Source organism: Aythya marila, assembly GCF_965140915.1.
Source record: "Aythya marila genome assembly, chromosome: 2".
NCBI lineage: Eukaryota > Metazoa > Chordata > Aves > Anseriformes > Anatidae > Aythya > Aythya marila.
This window is the reverse complement of record NC_139043.1, coordinates 7,250,832-7,268,749: the sequence shown is the minus strand read 5'-3', so window position 1 is coordinate 7,268,749 and position 17,918 is coordinate 7,250,832. Positions and strand designations below refer to the sequence as shown.

Sequence of the window (17,918 nt, the reverse complement as noted above, 5' to 3'; positions counted from 1 at the left end):
TGTTTTGGACCTCTATTAAGGCAGGGAACAGATATGCATAATCCTTTTTTTTTTAAAGAGCATTCTAGTGAAATATCATTAAACTAATTTTTATCTCACTACAAAGCATCAGGATAAACTGCCACACGACCTTCTACAGCTGCATTTAATTTTTAATTTGTTATTTATTGGGGGTGGGGGGGAGAAGCAGAACAAGAAGATAAGGTAACACTATTTACAAATGCAGATTTTGCTCTTGCAATGGCCTTAACTCTTTACACATTTCTCAGCCTCCAAGACGTGACAGCTACCATTGCTGCTCTTCCCAAGAAGCCTCGGTGTGACCAGGCTTTCCCATTTTCATGTTGGCTTACTGGCAACCAGCATTAGCAGCACATCGAACAGAGGCCGGATTAGGAAGCCGCAGCACTCCGGTAATGCACCCATCACACAAACAGATGGCATTTCCCACAGCTGCTGTGGTTTCGTGAAACTATTTGTTGTTCTTCTATGTTCCAGGCATCCCTTACATTGCTAATAGTCACCAGGGAGAGATGGTTACTAGACGAGCGAGATGACAAAGGGACACCTCAGGCTGCTTTTCCTGCAGGGTTTTATGGGCTCCAGCACACATTGCTAGAAGGAATGCACATTCAGGACACAAGTTAGAGACATTTCTAATTTAAAAGCAAAACCTAACAAAAACCTAATTTAACAGCTTACAAAAAACCTCTTACTGGACTATTTCAGCACAAGATTTGATCTACCTGCCTGCTTGCTTTCAGTCAAAACCAGCCATTAATTTTTGACCTCACAGAAGGGACGGGTCATCAGACTTTCTGAATCATGTGGCTCTTCCTGACACAACCCAGGCATGTAACTGCTCACATAAAGGCTGTTTGGAGAAACAGGCCTCAAGTAGGCTCAGCACGGCCAAAAGCTGGGACAGAAACTCCCCATCTGATGACACAGCTTGGAGAACCCAGGAGATGCAGCGTATGGGCTGCAACAACCAGAGCACAGCTGGGGATGTGGGCACACCACCCCTGTAGGACCATGGTACCCACCTGGGGATTTTCCAGCACGTCAATAAACTGGAGCGAGCTCACCAGAGGCCACCAAGATGGTCACAAGCTGGAGCATTTGCTTTGCGATGGCTCTGGAGGTGCTAACAGCAGCCTGCTGGTACCTGCATGGATGTGAGCAGGAAAGCAGAGACAAGCTGTCCACCGAGGTGCAAGTTGGAAGAAGGAAAGAGCTAAAAACAAGGCTGACAGACCTTCAGTCACAGCAACCCTCACACGGAGAAATACGCTGCAGACCACGGGCTGTCCTGTTGTATAAGATCGTTTCTCCCTTTCATTTTAATGAGATGACATACCCAAATCTATTTTTAATGAGCCACTGCAAGTCACTTCGAAATGCAAATGTAAAAGGTTTGGGAGCCAACAGTTTAGTCATTTCAGCACAGCTACAGAAATCCGTGTCACACCAGCTAAAATAAATCCTGCTGAAATCAACACGTTGCAGAAAAATCATCTTAAAATACCAATGATGTTCTTTATACTTTATAGACAGAAAGACAGAGAGCTTTGTTGCATGAATTGCTGAAGACCTAAGAAATTATGAGTATACATGTCTGAAAAACGTAGTGTTTTATAATATTTTATTTAAATTATGGTTTTAGGTTCCCACTCCTACTTTTATCACTGTCAAATGACTCCCTTGTAGCATATACTGATGGGGAGTTCAGTTTTTGGACTTTAACCACAGATGGATAAATCATGAAGATTTAAAAATAGTGGTATGCAAACGATATAATGAATGCCTCCTCCAGGAACATAACTTCTCTTATCAAGCTTTTCGGAATTTCTAAACGCCCATAGGAAAGCTTTGCTTAAAAGGCTGCCACACTGAAGTGAATGGGAACATTTTTCTTTTTTCAAAGTTTCCATTTCAAATATTTCCTTACTGAAGAAGGTATTTTAAGATTTCTTCAGCATCTTTCACTTCAAAGCATGCTGGATTTTCTTTTTGTCGATAACAAACAACACTCTCCCTACATATTTCTCCTGTCCAAGGAGAGTATTTCAAAAAGGTTCTCATTTATGGATACAATTTTCATGCAAAAAACAGCTAGAAGTTTGGAATGAAGAAGTTTCATAAGAGTCAGGATCTCTCATTAATGATCAACCTAACAGAACACCAGTTTGGGTTAAAAACAACCCTAAATTGGAAATTCGCATAGCAGTCCAGTTTGTGATTACAGACAGCAAGTACACTTGGATTAGACAGTTAAGTTAATCAAAATCCCACTGCTCAACACTGAATAAATAAGGGCTATACTGTGGACAGCTTCATGCTGCTGCAGTGTCCTCTTTCCCCTTCTCCCCTCCAAAAGCTACTTGTTTCCCAAAGGAAAAGTGCACACATGGCATTAGGGGGATCTCCAACAAACATGCTGCACCGTAGGGCTGCTCTGCTGGATGTTGCTTTCAGCCATCTGGCATAGAAATACATGTCGTGCAGTTCATGGACTCCTAAAAATACCTTCTTCCTTTTAGTTGCTGATATTTGTTTTCTGCCAATTGAAACAATGAGATTTTCTTCTCATTGACAAAGCCAGCTTTCAGGGAAGCCAGAATTTGTCTTCAGGGAAGCCAGAATTTTGCTTTTGTATTGTCTCCCAAGAAAGGTGCATGCACTTTGCAGTGCAGCTCTTCCTTCTCACGTATAGCTTAGAAAATGTCAGGATTAAAAATAAAACCATGCCGACAATTCCTATTTCAATGCATCTCTCAGATTAAAAGATCCACGTATCTAAATGTTAGTTTAAAAAAAACCTCCAGCACTATATATAAATGCAAAAGGTAAGCGAGCTTACAAGGTCAACTACACACAAGTAAGCTGCTTAATACCTTTTCCAAATGTTTAAAACCTACCTAGCTCTTCCTTGCATATCACGTCTGCAAAGCTCACCAAAATAAGAGTAAAAATACAGATGTGCATGCAAAATAAGTAGATAAGAAATCCTTCTACACGAACAGCTGAACAGAAAAACGCTCACCTTCTTCCAGAAGAGTCGGCACTAAAGAAGCAGTGCAAGGTTACATCGTGAAAACACATTCACTGCAGTAGCAGTCAAATCCAGTTGGTGTCTTCATTCTCAGTGAACAATAAAACGCTGAGCCTGAAACTTAACACTTTGCTGCTAAGCACGGCTTCCAAGTCCTTACTGGAAACAGGGTAACAAACACAAGCTTCCCTATGACAACAGGCTGATCTGGAGGGGGTTCAGGACATGAACTCAACAAGGTTATTCCTCATTTCACTGCACAGACCGCCCCAAAAGCACTGTTAGTACTTCTTTTTTTACTTAAAAAAAGAAGTGAGGTCATTTTACTGCCACTTACCAGAGAAGCATAATCAGCAAGCGTATTTCTAAGGAATCTTTCATCACAGCATCAGTGGATTAGACCTCAGTAAAACTAGAGAAAGCCATCATTGAGTTTGTATACAAATTCCACAAACTCCTTTACTCCCAATTTTCCGAATCACTAGCAATTTGAAGACTTCCACATTTTGACCGCAGTTTTCTAGGTATGCTTTCTGCTCAAATGCATCTTTTTAGAAAATTCTTCAAAGTGCTCTGAGCTTTTTTTTCCAGCTTTCTACAAGCAGAGTGAAAACATTATCCAGTTTTTAAAAAAAAATCAGAAAAAATTAGAAACTTAATTTGGCAGCCCTCCTGCCAGAAAAGCTGGCAGGAGATTTGGCAATAAAACAGACCTCACTGAAGTACTTTGCAGTGAGGCAGTGAAAATTGGAGTTGACTGGGCTCAGCTTTAAGCCTGTGACTACTGACCATAGATATTTTTTTTGCAAATCCTGATTCTGCAGTTACCTCCAAGCAGATATCCCCTTGTGCAGAGCTCAGTACTGAAATCAACAGCTGCATACAAAATATGCATTTGCAAACTCAGACTAGAAACTTCATTAAAAAAACCTTTACCTGAGCTTATATAAACTGAAAAGCTGCTGCAATTACTTTATTTCCTACAGAACTAAGAACTCTGTAATGCTGACTTAATGAGGATGGTTAAGTTGCACCTTACCCTACAGCATTAGGTTATCAGAGTTCCGAGCCTGTTTCCCACAAATCCTACAAGGCTGATTCCTTTCTCTTTTTTTCTGGAGGATTTTTGTTTTCAAAATGCAGAAACTTACGTAAACAAATATGACAGCAGTGCTACGTTTGCAGCCCAGGCGCGTTGCATTCGCTTACAGTCAGCTGCCAGAAATTGCCACAGGCAGGCAACAGGAGGCGGCGAGCTGCTCGCTGAGGCTCTGCAGTCTGCTCGTGCAGCTCGCTTTGGTCAGCCCTGCACCAAACATCTCCGTGGAGCTTGAGCAACTGATATTAGTGCACAAAGATGTATTTGTTTAAAGCAAAAAAGGTAAAACCTAGCACCACAGCTGTGAAGGAGGTGAAAACAAGTTAGGGCTTAAATCCACAAAAGCTGGCATACCTGTGATCGAAGATGTCTCACTCATTCTCAGCTGCTTACTTTCATCCTCTCAGCTTTTAACTCATTTAACTCATTCTCTCAGCTTCTAAAATGTTAACTCCTAGTGAGGTTCTCTGTACTACGAAGAGACAGCAGAATCTTAGTGAGATCCCCCACGTCTTACAGCCTGACTTCTCTGGCATGGTTGGCCATTGCTAAAACACACAGAACTGCAAGAAATGCTAAAAGCAGTGTGTTTAATTGAACCCGATGTCCATTTGCATTTCTCATGTCCAGAAACAAAGGTCACTTGGAGTTTTTCGCTTCAAGCTTTAGCACAGAGTCCACACCATTTGGAACAACACAACAAGAGACTTTTTTTTTCCTCTCCAGTAAGGAGCTTTTTCAGAAACCCTCCTATCTTCTTGCTTGTGGATCTATTTTCACAACAGAAGTTAAAAGTCACTTCCGCACGCTAGTTTCTCTCTAGTTCTCCCATTTTCTCACTGTCTCAAGCCATTAATACTAGAGAGGAAGCTTGATGGTACAAACCAACTCCATCTTCTCCCTCCAGCTCCCGGACTGAACCAGGACACTCACACGGTTAAGGCATCAGATGGAGCCACAGGCTGTTCTGGTTGAACTATTTGCTCTGCTATGGATTTTGATGAGATCCTTGGAAACTCACTGCCTCAGTTCCTCCTATTAAACCCAAACGATGCATTAAGGCAAACACATCAAAGGTCCTGTGGGCACAATAAGCAGAAATAACACAAATATCAAGTGAAACTCTGGGTTAGAAGAGCAAGAACTCATTCTTGCTTCTCCCCGAAAGAGCCCACCTGTAAACTCTTGCAGAGGAGACACTCTTTTCACTTTCTTAATAAAATCCAGTAATACAAACAAAAGAGGTACCTACCATTACTGCTACAACCCTATCTATAGATGGAGTCAATGAAGACACTTTCAGTCATGCATATGAACTAAGCTATTAAGTTTAATAAAAACTTATATTGCTAAATATTGTATTTGACAGTAGGGTAGGGAGTTTTCCAAACGCATCAGCAAACAGACCTTCTATGGGCATGTTTCTGGGGAAAAAAAAATGTGGATTTTAACTCCTGGATTAGAGTGATAAATCACCAGCATGCAGATTTCACACTGTCTGTATGGAAAGCAAACTTGTGCAAGTTATGCCAATATTTAATTTTCTTTTTCATTTCCTTCTACATGTTTGTAAGGACAAGCTTCCCTCCTCTTCCAAGGAAAGTCCTTCTCCATCCCCTGCTGGTCACTTCTCTTCTGCTTATCTATTGCCAACGCTTTTAATACAAAAACATTCTCACGATTTCGATGTTGAAATCGAGGATGTTGCAATAGCACTGTTGATCTGCTGTTCTTTCGTTTTCCCATTTCAGTAGAAGTCACAGTTTCCAACTCACTGATAGTGCAGAGGGTTAGCATGGAATCCAAGACTTAGTTTGCTCTTGTTTCACAAGCCATGAGTCTCAGCATCTGCTGAAGCAAGAGATAAGACATGCTAACTGCCAAAATTAAGGTATTCCAAGGAACAGATGACTAAAGAAAGCACTTCTAAAAAGCAAACTCCCCAACAAATGCATAAGAGGTGTCAACAGGACCCATAAAATCATCTGTTCTTGATGCTACACTTCAGAAATTAGCAAAATAGTCAAAATACCTATAAAGATTGATTTATAAGGAGATGTGCATCAGAACAGGATAGAGTTCTGTGCTTCCTGGAAGAGGATCTCTCTTAATTCAGCTCACCTTTGAGGTTTAAAGCATCTAATTTAACCCTTGTCTGCACAAGAAAATCCATGCCACTTAGCCAAGCAATGCTTGGACGGCTTTATATAAACTAAAACCAAGACCTCTAGATGCTCTTAGCATTCATTAAGCACTTGTTTAAATCAGCGTGTCATATAGCCATCATTTCCTGAGGAACCCTGCTTTTTGCATGCCTCTGCAGGTCTGTTAGCTGAACCTGTCCATTTAAAATCTGACTTCTTAAACAGTGCTGCACCTTACGGCTTGAATCTCAGGAATTACACAATGAAGTTACTGCAGATAAGCAGCTACCTCGTGTAAATGTCTCTCCTACGCTTCTTTGTGCACATACCCCTTCCCTCTTGCATGGCAAGAGAAGTGATTTCTGTTCAGGTAGTTTGCTCCACGCCAAGAGGGATTAGAGAGACCGTGCATGCCAGCAGAGCCAATAAGGTATCAACTTGTCAGTCAGTGCAAACGCTCAGCCTCCAAAATGCAGAACCTTGCACAGCTACTACCTCCACAAGAAAGAAAACCACAACAGCTCACCTGCCCTGAGCTCAGTTATTTGCCAGCAAAGACATCTAATTGCCCACCTGCGAGCATTACAGGTTAGTGGGGTATAGACTCCTCCCTAGCCTGCACATCTATTTCTTGCTCACATGATAAAACAAAGTACAAGTAGGAAATCCTGAGGTTCCCCATATTAGGGGTTTGGAAAGAGAGTGGAAAAGTTGATTTACCCCTGAGGGCTATAGTCCAGTTTCAAAAACGTGAAGAGCTGCAAGAAAACCTAGACCACACAAGAAAACGCAGAGATACAGCACATCACTCTTACAGGCATTTCAATCCATACTTTCTATTTTGGTAACACCATCAGCTGTTTAACCCACAGGTTTGTATTTTCACAGCACGGTGTAGGAGTTCAGAAGGTCATACAGCAATATCTGAAGCTTTGTAGGTTTGAAGTCAGCTTTTGATTGAAGCAGTATCAACAGCTTCCTAATTCTGCCCTTTTTTCTTGCACCGTATTACTGGTTTTTACAATAAAGGATTTACACTAATTACACAATGCTGACTCACACCAGAAACGTGCTGGAGCACAGCTGAAAGATGTGGTAGATACCATTAACTTTTATGCAAAACGAGCCAAACAAATCCATTTTCTCATGCTGCTAAACACTGCTTTAACAGCCAAAGGCTCTGTACTAACAGTACTTGATACATTAACACAGTAGCTGCAACAGCAGATGCATTCATCTCCGTAAGCCACCATATGTTTTGAAATGAAACCTCAGATAAGGATCAAGATAGTTTCCATCTCCCACAACCTAACAGGGATTGAAAGACTTCACCCCTGTAATACTTTTTTGAGGGGAAAAACAAAACAAAACAAAACACATGAGTTTCTGCACTTGAAATACACGGACCTATTCTTGCTCTTTGACAGCAAGAAACAGAGTTGTATTGCAGCATCTCTCCAAAATGTAAGTTACTTGAGTTTAGGAGATACCCATAGCTACGGTACTGCCTAGTCAGACAGACAGAACAGTTTAGGAACTGTCACTGAAAGGAACAACTTTCCCTCAGTTTCACAGAATTACAGAACAATTGAGGTTAGGATGGTTCTCTGGAAACCCCAAGCCCCCTAAATTTGACCTTGTCCTTTCAGCTGGAAGCCTCCCTTTACTTTCCTGTCCCTGTAACCAACACACGGCTGCTCTGATTCAAAGATCGAAGCCGAAATTCCTTTAAGTGGTATATTCTTTATTGCAGCGCTGGATGCACGGGGGATCTCTCCACCTATCGTGCATACCCAAAGCGGAAAGCAGTCTTGAATTTATACAATCAATCTATCAATATTCTACAAGCACCTATACATATTCATTACCTATCCCCGCCTTCCCTCGCTTCTCATGCTAATTAGCCTTTTGGCACCTTGCGCCTGCGTAGAGCCTTCCAAGAATTGTGGGCAGGGGTCTTTGGGACGTGGGCAGGGGTCTTTGGGAGGAAGACCCCGAGTCTTCCTCACAGTGTACTTTTCACCTTTGGTCAGGAATCTGCTGAATTGGCAGGTTTCTTAATTGCAAGAGCTGGTTGTTGCTAATTCTTCCGTTTGTTGTATCTTTATAATGAATTCCAATGTCCAGTTTTGAGATTTATAGTCCTTACGTTTGTTTCTCTGTCCGTCTGCCGCTTCCTTATCATGAGTTCCAGTGTCTTGTTTCGAGATATACAGTCCATGTCTGGGGATTGTCCTTGCCTCCCCAATACCTCCCCAATACCTCCTTAATCAGCTCAGACCACACCATTTTACAGTATGCTCCAAAGCAGGGCAACTTAATTAAGAACGATCCTCCCTCTGTTCTTTCCACCCCTGCAGTATGTATGCTCTTCTCTCTTGCTTGAAGACACAAGTTGCCCAGATTTACCACCTACTCAGATACTTCTGTTCTTCTCATCTGTATGACCTTGCCCTGCTCCCCACACAGGCACTTTACCTGCAACAGAAACTTTTGTTTCTGTAGCATTTACTATCAAGAAGATACTTTGTATAGAACAGTTTGCTACATTAATAATTCACCATTATTTCCCTGGGTAGGCTGTTTTGGGGGCTTTTTTCCTCTAAAAAGCCTGAGTCACACGTACTGTTATTTTACAAAGCTATGAGAAGGACGATCCAAGCTCACTCATTCCCATCAACATAGTAGCTTACCAGGAATTCCTTCCAGTTTTACACCTAGGTATAACTGGGGTATCGACACGCCTGCTCCAAAGCAAAGTAATCATACAGCAGAAGGCACACACCAGGCCCTGAAACCTGCAGTGAGAACATCTTAACCCAAAACGTGTCACGTAGCCTGCTGGTTTCCTCCTCCAAGGCTGCGAGACGAAGGCTCATTAGAGCTGCAGTGCTATTTCTTCCCTTCCCTGCTGCAGAAGAGCTCCTGAAACTCCACAGGAGCTTATCTTACCCTGAGACGAGGAAGAGCTTATGCAGAAGGCACGCGGTTCTTCAGAGCCGGTTTTACTGGGGGAGGCCAATCACTTGCTAATCAAAAGCCTCTTATCTGGAACCACCTGGGCCGTTAGGATGATACAACGGGGCCTAGAAACTCCAGCCAGGTGGTTTTATACGTGCAGAGACATTCTCCAGAAGGCAGCAAGGCAGAAACACAGCCAGGAGAGCTGGGTGCCATCCCCCCCGAGCCCTCGGGTCCTCTTAAGTTAACCGGGGATGCCTGCGAACAGTTCCCCATTAAGACGGGATCCATAAAATAAATAAATAAGAGGCAGATGCTATCTCAGAAAGTATTCGAAATATTTCGTGTCGCTTACAGGCTGCTGTAAGCGAGGACAGATAGGAAGGGGTCTTAGTTGAAAAGCATTTTTAAGAGAAATCAGGTGGATCAGCAGAGAGCTGCTGCCCACCTGTGTAGTTAGCACCCTGAAGTGAGGAGGTTTCACCGCTGTCAGAAGCAGAAACCTGCACTCCCAACATGATAAAAGGGATAAAACACAGATTATTCACAGAGCAGCAGCAAAACCAGGCCCCGATTTGGGGGGATTTTCCCTTGGGAAGAGCAGGGGCTGCGCTGCCGAGCCTTTGAGGCCACTGTCCCCGGGGGGGGCACGGCGACACCGGGGGCACGGCGACACGGGGCAGGTGGCGGCACAGGCACCGTGAGCCCCCCGAGTAACCTGAGGGGGGGCTGCTGCTGTCGGCTGCCAATATCCCACCCCACAGCCCCCTCCAGGAGCCGTAGACCGAAGAGGAAAATCCCCCACGGCAGCGCCGAGGGCTGGAGCCAGGCGAAACAGCCTGAGGGGGGCGGAAAGGGAGCCGCGATGTCGCCGAGCCCGCGCTGGAAGCCACGGGAACGACAAACGAGATGAAAATTCAGCGACCCCAAGGCAACCGGGGACCGATCGGGTCCCTCATTCCCCCTTCCCAGGGGCTACCCTTCGCCCTGGGGCTGCCCCTCGCCCCGCACTCACCGCGGCGGCGGCATGGTCCCTCCGCCCGCCCCCTGCCCTCGGTGGTGGCGGCGGCAGCGGCTCGCCCCACAGCAGCACCACGTAACCGCTGCCTCCTCCTCCTCCTTATTCTCCTCCTCCTTTTTTTTTTTTTTTTTTTTTCCCTTCCTCCCCCTTTTTTTCTTCCTCCTCCTCCTCTTCCTCCCCCACGTGACGCGGCCGGGGCGCGGCCGCCATGACGGGGGGGGGGGGGCTGAGGCGGCTCGAGAAGATGGCGAGCGCTGCGGGCGGAGGGCTCGTGGCAGGGTTTTTCGCCCCTTTTTTCTCCTCCATGAGCTGTGCGCGGCTCCGAAGCACCTCAGGGGGTCAGGTTGGGTGGATTCAGTCTCCCCACCCCGGGGTTAGGGTTGGGTTTGTTCGGTTTTGCTACCCTCAGCTGCTGTACCTTTTTGCACAGCCCTGAGGGTGATAGCCAGAAGCTCGCTCGCAGTTTTTTCTGAGGGCAAAAACCCTCTCCAGTCCCTCAGCTTTAAGCTTTATGGTCTTAAAGGGTGTCTGGAAGTGCTTGTAGGGCTCTGAAGGGGAGAAAAGAGGCAGCTGGAGGTCAGGCTGGCAGGGGATGTCTGGGTTAAATAGCGTGGGTTTCCTTGCCGTGGAGTTATCTGGCGTGTGTGGGACTAATTTCATGCCCTGAAGAAATTACAAATACCTGCCTGACACTAGCAGCTGCCCTAGCAGAGAATATTCAGTAGCACCTCTGAAATTTGTTCTTCTTTCTGTGTATAATTAGTATTAAACTGTGAGAAAGAATAGGTCTAGAGGTTGATGGGTTAGTTGCCTAGAAAACAAAAGTCTGAAATCGGGCCCCAGCTGTTCATTTATAAAGTTATTATTACTCTTATACTTCTGACCCAGTGATTATCACCTGCAGAATGGAGCAGTTCGGCAGGAAGACGAAGAAAGCTGACGAAGAAGCTGAGAGAAATCAACCACAACAATGCTGAAATAACCTGAGCGTTGCAGTTAAAGCACACCTACTGGGACAAGAGTTGACATCCTGCCAGGTGGAACGGAGTGTTGAGCTCTCAGATTTTTCAGATCCAGAGAAAAGTGATCTAACCACTGATTTTCAGACAAAAGAGTGGTGGGGCAGCTTCACCACTCACCTGTATTTGTGCAGAACCTGACTTGGTGGGTGTCCTTTGAGGAGTGATACTGGAAGGCATTTTGAGTTTGTAAACCCTGGCAAGGTTTAGGAATGAACTAAGTGTTGACTTCCTGACAGCATAGTCAGGACTGGAAGCTTTTCTGAGCATACCCACATGCAAAAACTTGAGCTGCCTGCACCTTTTGCTTGCTGCTGAATGACATTTTGAGGATGGCAGGTTTTATTTTAGTGAAGTGCAAATTAAACAACGTTGACACACCTGAGTCCATTATTTGGAGCATATTGGCCCTGGTATTCAGACATTACAACAAGGTGCTTCATAATAACACAAACAGAACAGAATAACAGAACTTGTCAAAAAAACTGTAGCTATAACATTGAAGTACAGGGACCAAAAGGGCAGCATGTAATCAGAAGCTCCAGTAAGAGAAAAAAAGGAGTGACAGTCCATGGAGGGGTTAGCTGGCAGATGGCAAAGAGGCAGCAGTGATCAAGATGAAAGTAATATGTGCAATTAAATGAGATAGCATCCCCATCAGCCAGCTTCTCATAATTCCTATTTCATAATGGCTAATATACAGCTTTGATCTCTCATTCGTAATAATTTAGCCTGAGGATTGTAGGTGTGTGTTAAGCTGTTTTAAGTAAAAGCAGTCTCAGTGCATATGCTATCTGCTTTCTGCAGAATGATTATCCTTTTAGTCCTTCTAGTTTGGACAGTTCTTCCCTACCCTGTAATTCCAGGTATTTAATCTACCCAAATAGCTATTTTAGTTCTTGCTGAAAAGATGTTCCTTGGTGCCTGGATTATCATTTTATTAACAATTAATAAACTGCTACTTCTTAGTGTCATTCACTGTAAGGACCTTGAGACATACGTCATTTCTCAATCCCTGATAATGACAATCTTTCTAGCCCAATTGTTTAATATGCTCTACAATAAGTCATTAGTTTAACTAATCGCTCCACTTCCTATATGTTCACAGCAAGGGACAAGAATTCATGTAAAAATGCTGGCTAGAAATAGCAACCTGAAGTAATACTATGTCAGTATGGCTTACAGTCAGAATTTGGGATCCATAAGTACTCAAGCACTGAAATTTCATTTATTAAATGTTCCTTCTGTTGGCACATCTTGGACACAGAAATGATATGAGGAAGAGACACTGAGCTACAAAAGATATTCTGTACGCCCTGTCTAATTTCTTAAATTGTCTCTTCTACTTTATTTTCATATTCCTCTTTCTTTTTCAAGAAGAGGAATATCCCCAGATAGAATTAATGTATATTATTCTTCTAAATCCAAATTATTCAGAACAAAGTTGACCAGCTGTGATAGAGGAGACTGGAGGAAACACCAACTGTTCTTTTAATAACTGGGATAAATTGCATTTGTTTCAGTGATTTCCTGTATAATAGTTTGTGTAGGGGCTGTTCATGACTAAAGGCAGAGTCTGCGCGTTGCCTAGTAGAGTTTATACATGATTACACTTTCGAATGAATAAACAAGCCCTTGAAAGCACTGGCCTTTTTTTTTTTTTTTTTTTTTTTTTTTTTTTTTTTTTGTGTGTGTGTGTGTGTGTGTACTTAAGCAAACAGGGCACATATCTGGTTGCTCCCCAGATTTCCCTTCCAGTTATTTTTGTTAAATATCATTATTTTTTTTGCCCACTTTCCAAAAGAGAGAAGGTCAAATGAAAATTCAGAGTATGTATGTATATGGGTTTGTCTGATCTGTTCCTTCTTCTCAAATGCTCTCAAACTCCTGGGCCATTTTCAACAAATTTGAAAGTTAGGGGAGATCTTGAAGAGATCATATTCTGAACAGCTTTGCAAAAATAGATGTCTAGATAGAAGAGAGAAACTATTATCTACTACTGAGGAAAAGCCTGTAGAACAAGTTCATCCCACATACCCTTACATTCATTAGTAGCGCACAGGAAAGAATCTGTGGAGCTGTTGTGGCTAGTCTATTGAAAATATCAGTTCTGTGCTCTGTATTAGGTGAAAAGGCTAAGAGGATGTTAGGTATGTTAGGACAGGAGCAAAGAATAAGACGGGATACTGTTGTAAAACCTGAAGTGCTTGGACATGTTGAACATTGTAAGGAATTCTCCCTAAAGCACAAAGAAAGGTACAGAGAAAAATGACAAGTTGATTAAAGATATGGAATTGCCTCCTTAGAAAAGCATGAAGCTGATCAGACCTGTGGAACTGCTTCTCTAAAAATAGTTGAAATAAACTAGAACAATTTAACCTGGAAAAGGACTATGAAGGAGTATGGTAATGGTTTAAAGTCTTCTGTTGTTGAAAAAGTGAACTGTGTTTCCTGCGGCACGAGATTTAGGTATCTTGAGTGAAATTTTCAGGTAATAAATTGAAAAGAAGCAAAGAATGTTTGCTCTTGAGTTGCAGTTGTAAATTGCTGCAAGTATATCATGGAGGTCAAAAGTATAAAAACTCTCCTGAGCGGATTAGAAATGGAAATTGAAAAAATGTCCTTTGAGGCACGTTAAGCATAATGCTAATGCAGCTGCCAGCTCAGGAAATCTCCAAGTAAAGGGGTGGGTTCAGCTGGCAGATTAACTAAAACACCTAAATTTGGGTTTCAGTGTGTAGGTGTCTCCATGTGAGCCAGATGTCTAAGATCCCTTTGTACTCAGTAGAGAACTCATGTGGGATTTAGTTACATAAATGCGTGCATCTAATTCCATTTTAGGCGTTGCAGAGGTTCCTACCTGGCCTCCAGCTCCTGTTCCAAGAAGATGCAGGTCTCCTTAAAAAAAAAAACAACAACAACAACAAATGTCATATCTGTCAGTCTCATGTGGGCATCTTTGGTTTCTCAGACTGTCACAGCTGCAACTAAGCTGCTGGTTAGCAAGCTGAACCCTGCTCGTAGTTGATGCAGCAAGCTACTCAGATCACCTTAAAGTAAATGCATTGGTGTATTTTTTGGCATCTGTGTAACTCTCTACTTCATTAGCTGTGTTGGGTAGTTCTTTATTGGCTGTAGGAGGAACTTAGACTCACATGAAGGTGTCTATGTGGAGATACCGCAGTCTAGGTATCAGAACTTAGAGGTTTTGCCAGGTTGTACCAGAAGGTAAACTTGCTTGACTTCTATTATGCTATTTCCTCAAGTTTCTTTAGCTAGTCAGACCACTGAGATGATTTGGCTGGTATTGATTTAAGGGAAGAAGACAGGAGATAACATATGAAAAACCTTCTTAAGGCACTCAGATGTTACTGATAATAATGATTATGTGAAACTTTAGATTCATAGTGCCATTGGATCCTGTATCTGAAAACACACACACACACATATATATTTATTTATTTATTTCACAAAGGTAAATCAAAATCAGTTTGGTTGATGCCAGACTTCACACTCTTTTGTGAATCAGACCAGTTTGATTTTGTTAGAATATCAGAACTTGCCTATGGAGAATTTAGGCTAAGATTCAGGCTAAAGAAATTAAGTAAAAAATAAGTAGAAAAGCCAAATGATAAGTAGATGACTTGGAAAGCAGAAGAAATTTTCTTCTCACTCTGTATCACAGGTGGAAGTGATATACACTTCACTTGGAAGCCAGGAGCAGCAATATGGTGTATTTGGTATGAAGTAGTGATTTAACAAAGTTTATGTAGTAGTAATTTAACAAAGTTTATGCAACTTAACAAAGCACCGTTGATGGCAAGGCACACTGGGTTATTTCCAGGATAGAGGATGTGGTAAGTCAGATGTGCTGGGGAGCCCCTCCTGTTTATCACAAAATTCAGAGAGGACCCTCTTGCTTTCTAAGTTCTTGCTTAGAAGAGCCTAGGTGCAACTGGATCCTGTCCTAGTCGCAGACTTGGTCAGTGGTGTATGTTTAAAGGATTACACATGCACAGTTAATCGAAGATACGATCTTAGTGCAGCTTACAAAGTTTAGTGTGGTATTAGTTACCGAGGGTCTTTTGCAGAAAGGAATCTCCCAGTGTTGAGTGATCTCTGCGGCAGGTGTAACCTCGAGAGGCAGCTCTGCTCAAGAAGAAAACTGCACTCTGCTCTGCAGGAGAGCTCAAAGGGCTCTTGGGCTGCTCACTACTTATGGGATAAGATGATGGACTAATAGCCATATTTGCAAAACAGCTGCAGGTATTCGTTTCTGCCAAATTTGGCTTGTGTTGGACATTCATCAACTGTGGTTAGGTGGGTGCATTGCTCAAATTAGCCTTTGGCTAGTGTGGTGTTGTCTGTCTCCACCAAATCCACTTTGAGATGGATGCAGCCATCACAACCAGACACATCCATCACATCTCCCACCGGTGGTTATTGCTTGAGCAGGATTATCATAGGTCAGGCTGGGGACGTGGGGAAGGAAGCAGACTATCACAGTCTCTAGCACTTAAAATAACTCATTTTCCAGTTGGGATAACAAAATTTTTAGCACTAATGCTGTCCTGTTGGGCTGGGCTTATTTAATAAATAAGTCAGCATGCTTTGACTTTTTTTGGATATTTTTTGTAGAGTCTTACCAGAACTGTGGAAAAGTTGTGTTTTAGCTTTGAAGTGTTGCTTACAAAATTCTGTCTGTTTTTGGTATTCAGAAGTCCTCACTGCTAAGAGCTGGGAGCAAGATGTTACATTTTCTGTCATTTTCCTGAAATAAAACATTCCTTGGAATCTGTAAAGGGAGGTAATTGGCTAAAGATTCTGTCCAGCATTGCTCAACTGTGCTCAGATCACTTCACAAGCTTAGGGTCTGGGCCAGCCTGGGCTGATTTCTGTTCCACTTTGGTCTGTTTTGCAAAGTTATGAGGATGAAAACAATCAGTAAAACCCAGAAATCTCATAACTGAATTGGCATTTTCCCAATGAACCATACCCAGAGTTTCTTTCCACCTGTGCTTTTACACCCAGGTAAGAAGAGGAAAATAATTTCTTTGTAGGGAAGATCAGTCTCACTTTCTTCTTTTTACAGATGTGGAAGTTAAAGCACAGAAAGATGAAGCTGTTTATTTGAGGTCATCCAGCAGAGCAGCCAGAGAGAGAAAAATAGAATGGAGTCCTTCAGTGCTCACTCTGTTGCATCACTCTGTCTTCCTATTTTGATGAAAATGTCTAAAATTTAATTGTCATAGGTAAGTAAATGAGAAAGATTCAGGTTTCCTGAAGCCTTTATGTATGTCACATAAACAGGGGCTAGACAGAGTTCATACTGAGACAAGAATGCTAAGGCCTGAGTTGTAGTAAATCTGTGCTGCCATCTTTTAAGTCTTTCTCATAGCTGCTCTAATGATCCTAATATCTTTCACCAAGGAATATCTTAACCTTGAGCCCAATACCTGTCGTACAGCAGGATGATGAGCCTTTTTTTTTTTTTTTTTTTTTCATACTGAAATTTAATTTTCTGCATTCTCAAAGATGGAGCTTTCACTTTCCTAGCACTGAGAAAAGCATAAAAAGAAGTATGTGTAACAGGCAAAGGGTTATCATCTGGTAATATTCATAGTTTCATTTTAGCTCTGTTTTTTCCTTTGGTTTTACAGAACTATGCTGATTCATAACCAACTGGAGGCAGTTCCTGCTTCTTTGTAGCAACTTCACTATCTGTTGTAATCACAGAATCACAGATGGATATGGTGAACCGGTCTTGTACCCCTTCTTCTTCCACGCCTCCCTCCACAGTCTGTCATTCTAGTCTGCTCTTTGTGTGATGCTCCTCCTAAAAACTTTTCAAGATGTTACAATCTTCATGAAAAACCATACAACCATTTGAAAACTGACACATTAGATCATTATTTTATTTTATTTTATTTTATTTTATTTTATTTTATTTTATTTTATTTTATTTTATTTTATTTATTTTATTTTATTTTATTATTTTTATTTTTTTCAGAAGCCTGAGATATATTAGCAATATACTTCATCTTTGTATTGTTTTTCTAAGGACGATATGTGAAATTTAATGATAGTTGGGTTTCCTATCTTATTATGTATATGTGAGAAACTGAGATCACAATCCTTACAGCTGAGAAGACAAGAATTGGAGACATGACTGTCCCTCAAGGCTCCCTCTATTAGTCTGGGTTTACTGCTTGATGACTTCATTTATTATGTGCAGTATGGTGATAAAATTTGTTCCCCCGCATCCTGTATCTATGTTATCTATTTAGATGAGAAGCACTTGTGGGCAAACACGGTTTCTTACTGGGCAATTATGTGTCACTACAAACAAGGACACCTGACCTCTCTTACACTCTGTAGGCACAGTGCCAGTACAAAAACAAAACAAAACAAAATCGCCATCAGCAACATACTCTTCATTGCATTACTGACTTGTGGCTTACCAGAGGAATGTGCTAGAGGTGGCCACAAAAAGCAGTCTCTCTAAAATGTAAGTTTTGTAATGCCTTAAACCTGAATTCAATAAATGATGAAAACAAAGTAGAAAATGAATGTCCTAATTGGTCTATGCAGAATCAAAGTGCTGCGCAGTTACTTTTAC

The 17,918-nt window shown here is 42.1% G+C and overlaps 1 protein-coding gene across 5 annotated transcripts in view; it reads right to left on the bottom strand.

The window, feature by feature from the left end:
* GALNT11 (polypeptide N-acetylgalactosaminyltransferase 11) overlaps window positions 1-10,354 on the bottom strand; it is a 43,093-nt gene extending 32,739 nt beyond the window's left edge. Inside the window, exons 1-3 of one of the 5 annotated variants that reach the window (XM_082753728.1) lie at window positions 4,509-4,869; window positions 3,047-3,175; window positions 1,047-1,168 (exon numbers count right to left, since the gene is read on the bottom strand). The gene's annotated coding sequence lies outside the window, so the exon portion shown is untranslated. Of the gene's footprint in view, window positions 1-1,046; window positions 1,169-3,046; window positions 3,176-4,206; window positions 4,229-4,508; window positions 4,870-10,274 lie in introns of those variants that run through there. The other 4 variants (XM_082753726.1, XM_082753725.1, XM_082753727.1 and 1 more) reach the window with 4 other exon arrangements.
* Between the last annotated feature and the right edge of the window lie 7,564 nt (window positions 10,355-17,918).